We start from the raw sequence: 6,787 nt of genomic DNA, 5'->3' as shown, positions 1-6,787 counted from the left end.
CTGTGACCTCAAATTTGGTCACAAGGCATTGCTATTACAATGCTGGGTGTTCACCTAGTAATGAGGTCCCAGGGAAAGAGCTAGAGTCTTTCCTTTGATGTATCCAATAAGTCCTTGGGCCTGATTTTCTCATATGATTTTAATGCATCCACGTGCCCCTACAGACTCAGTTCACCCCCTTCTGTGCCATGTGGGTGGTGTGACAGATGGCGCCATTTACACGTCCACCCAGGTGCAGCGTGTTCCTCTATTTTCAAAATGGAGTCAAAGCTGCTTGCAACATGGAGTCTTTCAGGGTAAGGAAATCTGAAAGACCAGTTTTACACAACGGGGAGTAAGTCAGAGCAGGGCACAGCCTGTTTGCGACCGTGAGGAGAGACAAGATTGGCTTTTCAAATCAACGAAAAGGATCGGGAGAATCTATAATACTGAGCATTCCGAAGCCAGGGCTAATGTTTAGCATCGGGGGAGGGAACAGGGGCTGAATGTTCTTGGAAACTCACTTTTCAAAAAGGCTTTCAGCAAAGCATTGTGTGTGAGTGCCCACCTCCCCGGGTGGAATAATATTTTAAGATATTAACCACAGGGCTCCCCGCTCAGGCTCCAGCCCTTGCCTGTGGCACTTCTCCCACTCAAGCTTCAGCGAACTTAAGGCACGTTGCCAAAGAATGGGAACCTCACCGCAGAGAGGAGATGTCTTTCAGTTTTAAATGTGCAACCCACTGCAGGATCCAGAAAGAATGTAGGACAAAAGATTCCAAAGAAAACACAGCAGCTCTGAGCCAGTGTTTCCCACCCTCCTAACTAGCTTTATGAACTCCCTGGATTGATGGGAAAGAATTACCAAGGAACTTGGCTCCTGAAGAGGTGCCCAGAAGCTTGCCTTCCCTGAGCGGTACCCTGAAGTAGAGTGGGGACAATGGTAGGAGTCTACATGGACTTGATGTAACCAAGCATAAAAGTATCTATTGTTGCTTTCCCAGTGAGATCTAAGGAATGGAAAACTCGCCTATTGACCATGTGCTTGGCAGTAAGCAGAAGCGAGGAAGGACGGTTATGTTGCGTATCCGGGTGGAAGCAAGGGAGGACCGTTATGTGGAGCATCTGGGAAGCTGGAGCAACTTCCTAGAATCACCACCCGGTTCCAAGCGCAATGATAGATGTACCAAGAAGCAGATGCCTAAGTAGGTTGAAGGAAGCAAAATAATTGCACTCGAGGAGGTCCAGGTTAGAAATGGGGGTGAGAAACAGCAGGATGTGGACCAGTTGCAAAGTTGTTCATCGCAGCACATTCCTACCGAGTAGACAGTTACTCAAACAAGAGAGGAGATGGGAAGCCGGGGAGGCATGACAAAGGAGAAGAAGCCGTGGCTCCCTGAGATCTGGAGGACATCTCTGCCTGGCTGACAGTCAAGAATTTCAAGACAGCTGACCAAATGGCCCTCAGAGGATGTACTCCCTTTCTGAGAAATCTCACTAACACGGTTATGAGCCATCTTTCCAGACAAAAAGTACGTCTTACGCTTTTCCTTGTGACTTAAGAATTCATTCACAAGAACTCCTTTGAGTTACAATTCCTCTGGCCTTTTCTAACTACTCTTTTTTTTTTTAAACTTTCCTTCCTCATTTGAACAAAACATCACATTAAATTCCCTTATAATCATATTTATAAGCAGAAAAACCTTCTGGAAAAAGGTAAACCAAACATTTTTAATTTCTTAAACTTTCATATAGATGACATTCATTTAACACTGTGACTTAAAGCCACAAAATCTCTCTCTCTCTCTCTCTCTCTCTCTCTCTCTCTCACACACACACACACACACACACACACACTATTGTTGACATACTTGAGTATGTATCTATCTTATACCTGAGCATATACTGTATTGCTTAATGAACTCCAACTTTAATTCACATTGACATGTCCTAAGACTTTTTCTGTGACATATGTCAAGATCCTACCTTCCCCTAAGAAGTCTATGAGAAAAACTCAGGCCACATGGATGAGGTGGTTTGAATAATAATGGCTCCCATAGGCCCATATAATTGCATGCTGCGTCCTCATTTGGTGAACTGTTTGAACAAAAAATAGGGCCTTTTTGGAGGAGGTGTGTTACTGGGAGTGGGCTTTGAGGTTTCAAAATGTCCACCCTGGCCCAGTTAGCCCTCTCTGCCTCTCAGCTGTGGCTCCAGCATCATGTGTGCCACCCTCCCTCCCGTGCTGAGAATGAACTGAGCCTCTGAACCATAAGCAAGTCCCAACCAAATGCTTTCTTTTATATGTTGCCTTGGTCATGGTGTCTCTTCACAGCAAAAACACTGGCTAATACAGCGGGGAGCCCTGAGTTCCAGACCTCACTACTGCTGATAGTCACCAACATCAAGATGCTCCTGCTGCAAGCCATGGCGTCTCATCAGCCTGCTCTGTTTAGGTTCAAGCTCATGGGCAAAGCAGGATTCAGAATTAACCATATTAAGTCCGTGCCAGCAGGCAGGATAAAGGTCAAACTACAAGTAGAATTGTCAAGTGAAAGCAAGGCACTTCATACTTCTTGCCACATGCCCCAAGGTGTGTGCATGTGCTTCTGTATCCTGCCTCTTCTCCTATGTCTCCCTGAAATAAAAATCTGGAGCAGATCTGTGCTCTTTCTCTGCTCCCAGTCTCAGGAGCAGCCTGCCAAGGCTATTTGAAGGCTCTGGGTTCTGTGCAGAAACTCATCACTATTTCTGGGTGCAAGACACTGAGAAGCAGCAGAATGGAAGAGGCGATTGTCCCATTCAGGTTTTGGATACAGAAAAAAAAGAGAAGACGACGCTGGAGTTTTGGGTGAAGAAGATTAGCAGCTGCCTCTGTGTGATGTGGAGAAGAAGAGAGTATGGAGAAGTAAAACAAAAAAAACCAAAAAACGAAAAAACAAAAACAAAAAACAAACAACTCAAATAAAAAAGCAAAAACCAACCAACCAAGCCAAAACAAACCAGAAAATAAAAACACTTATCATGAGAAAATAGAAGGAGGACTATGATGTGTCAAGAAGTCTAGAAAAGGGGAGAAAGAGAGAATGATGGGGTAACCAAAATACCATGTGTCTTTTCATATACAGAATCTGCATATAAATATATACATCTACAACATGAAATGTGCTATATGCAATGGATAATGTATAACATATATATGATGAAAGCAAAAAGGGGGCCTATTTTAAGAGTAGAAGAATGAGGTGGGAGTGGTAAATATGAGCAAAGTAAAGTGACATATATGTTCAAAACTGCCACAATGAAACTCTACTATTTTATACACAGACATAAAAATACTTTTTAAGACCTGGGGAAGAAGGTCAGAGTGACCTCTCTGAGGTCAGTACAGGGGATGCCCATTGTCCAGAACTAAACTGTGCTCAGACAGTTGTGTTGCTTCCAGAGAGTCTCTGTGGTGGTCTTTCCCCAAGCATCATGGAGTGCAATGGAGACAGTTACCGTCAGACGGGAGTCCTGGTAAATCTCGAGGAGGTGGCATCATCGAGCTTGAACGGTATGAATAAAGTGGACAGAGAGGAAGAGGTCGATTGATTTAAAGCCTAGCTGTGGGGTAGATACCTTTATACCTGATGAGTCAAGTTTGAAAACTTCAGTCTTAGATGGAGGAGACTGTACCTGTGTTCTGTTGTCTCAATACAATCACAATCTCTGCAGTTAGAGGTCTTAAAAGCAAGTCACAGCAAACTGTCCAATCAGATATTTAAGATGAAACTTCACTCTTGGCAAGGATTTGGGAGGATCACCAGAATGGTAAGAAAGTTGATGATCTGAGCTTGGAGGACGCTGCTCTAAAGAAAGGCTGTAAAACTTTCACCACAGGCCTTGCCAGTGAGAGGGTTGCCAAAATGATCACTCGCACCACCAGGCACAAGCTTCCTCACAGATACATCTTGGTAGGTGTCCTATTGCTGTCAAGAGACTCCATGACCATGGTAACTCTTGAAAAGAAAAGCATTTAATTGGGACTGGCTTACAGTTTTAAGTGCTCTTCCTACCACTGAGGTCCACTACTCCATAAAATTGCAGGCACATGTTTACTTCTTAGTGCTTATTAAACACACATTACACGTGGGATTCAACCACTCTGGAAGGTTGAAGTAGAAGGATCATGAGAGAAGCATGACAGCATGTAGACATACATGGTGCTGGAGAAGGAGCTGAGTTTTGCGTCTAGATAGGCAGGCAGTAGGAAGAGTGACACTGGGCCTGTCTTGAAACCTTAAAGCTCACCCAGTGACACACTTCCTTCAACAGGGCCACAAGTACAACCAACATAGCAACCCCTTGGTTGCCATGGGCCCATGGGGGGTGGAAGGTGGGGATTTCCATTCAAGCCACCACAATTGTGGTACTTTATCATAGCAACAGAGAAGTAACTGAGGCAGTGGGAAAGATAATAAGATACTGGGACAGTGTCTAATAAGGATTAGGGTAGCACAGAGAGAGAGTGGCACCTTGGTGGCCTAATGCAGTAAAGTTCCTCCCTTTAAAAAAGACTTTATTATTTTAAAAGATTTTATTTTAGTTATGTGTATATGTGGGTTTGCAGGGGATTAGTATGTGAGAATGGAGGTAAAAAAGGGCTTTGGATCCCTTGAAGCAGAAGTTACTGGCAGTTATGAGGCCAACATAGGTGCGGTGAACCTAACTTGTGACCTCTACAATGGCAGTATGTGCTTTTGACCACTGAGCCTCTAAAAGACTTTACTTTTGAGAGCACTTAAAGTTCATAGTAAACTTGAGAAGCAGATACAAGGATATCCCACAAGATCTCTGCCCCATCAAGGCATAGTCACACCCAGGCCTCTGTTAGCAACATCCCCAGGGAGAGAGACATTCCTTACAAAGGATGAGCCTACAGTAATATGTCTTTATACCCAGGGTGCCCACTTTACATGGGGCTTATTCAAGCTGTTTCCATTATACACTTATGCAAACAATTATAATGTACTTGTACCCACCACAATAGTATCCCGCTGAGTAATTTCATTTCCCTAAATAGTTTGTTTCACCCAGTCATCTCCCTCCTCTCAAACTCCTAGAAACCATTCATTTATATGCCTGAAAGTTTTGCATTTTGTAGAATTCTAAAGCAGGAATCACACAGTATTTGGTGAAAGAAGGACTTTTTTTCACTCCAAGGCACTTATTTAAGATTCCTCTGCATGCTTACTTTTAGCACTGAATAATATTCCATCATCTAGAGGTAGCACTGTGTGTATGTTTATGTGTTAAAGGGGCATCGTTATTTCAAAGTCTTGGCAATAATGAATAAAGCTGGGGGAGGGGTGTCCTTGTAGGTGTCAGACAGGGAAGCAAACCATGAAAAGAGATAATAAGAACCCTTGAGCCATCTCTGTACCCACTGTCAATGTCTCTGTATTTCTGTTAGTCACAGGTGGTTTGGGTATAACAATCTAATTACTGAGGTATGAACTTCTTGGTTCATTTTTATTAATCTTGGACACCATAGGGGATCTGAGGGTCCATTAACTCATAACAGAAGATGGCTTATTCTTTTCTAGGCAGTATTCAGAGAGGGGGAGGGTGGAGAGGGATGGTTGGAGAGATAGCTCTGAGCTTAAAAACACTTGTTGCTTCCCACCTAGGTTCAGTTCCCAGTTTCCACAGGGTGGCTCATAGAGAATATGATGCTTTCTTTTGACCTCTGCAGGCACTGTACACATGTAGTACACGTAAATACCAGTACAACATTTATATATAATGAATCTTAGACCAGGCATGGTAGCACATGCCTTTAATCACAGCACTCAGAGGCAGATGTACCTCTGGAAATTTGAGATTCACTTGATATACACAGTGAGTTCCAGGACAGCCAGAGGTACATAGGGAGAAACTGTTTCAAAATGATGGTGGTGGTGGTGGTAGTGGTGATGATGATGATGATGATGATGATGATGATGATGATGATGATGATGATGATGATAATGGTGGTGGTGGAGGAGGAGAAGGAGGAGGAGGAAGAGGAAGAGGAAGAGGAAGAAGAAGAAGAAGAAGAAGAAGAAGAAGAAGAAGAAGAAGAAGAAGAAGAAGAAGAAGAAGAAGAAGAAGAAGAAGAAGAATCCAAGGACCCCTATGGAATTCCCAATTCATACCATATTGCGCCTTCATTTTCATTAAATTCTAACAAGTCTTTCATTTCTTTCTTTATTTCTTCCTTGTCCAAGTTATCATCAAGTACAGCGTTGTTCAGCTTCCATGTGTATGTGTGTTTTTTGTTGTTATTAAAGACCAGTCTTAGTCCACGGTGATCTGACAGGATGCATTGGATTATTTCTATCTTCTTGTATTTGTTGAGGCCTGTTTTGTGACTGACTATATGGAGAAGGTATCGTGCGGTGCTGAGAAGAAGGTATATTCTTTTGTTTAGGATGAAATGTTTTATAGATATCTGTTAAAATATCCATTTGCTTCAAAACTTTTGTTACTTTCACTGTTTCTCTGTTTAGTTTCTGTTTCCATGATCTGTCTGTTGATGAGAGTGGGGTGTTTAAGTCTTCCACTATTATTGTGTGAGGTGCAATGTGTGCTTTGAACTTTGATAAAGTTTCTCTTGTGCATGTGGGCGCCCTTGCATTTGGAGCAGAGATGTTTAGAATTGAGAATTCCTTGATGAATATGAAGTATTCTTCCTTAACTTTTTTGATAACTTTTGGTTGAAAGTCGATTTTACTTGGTATTAGAATGGCTACTCCAGCTTGTTTCTTGGGACCATTTGCTTAGA

Source organism: Rattus norvegicus, chromosome 2 (assembly GCF_021556685.1).
Source record: "Rattus norvegicus strain SHRSP/BbbUtx chromosome 2, alternate assembly SHRSP_T2T, whole genome shotgun sequence".
In the NCBI taxonomy this organism is placed as follows: domain Eukaryota; kingdom Metazoa; phylum Chordata; class Mammalia; order Rodentia; family Muridae; genus Rattus; species Rattus norvegicus.
The sequence above is the reverse complement of the archived record's forward strand: the minus strand, read 5'-3'. Positions refer to the sequence as shown.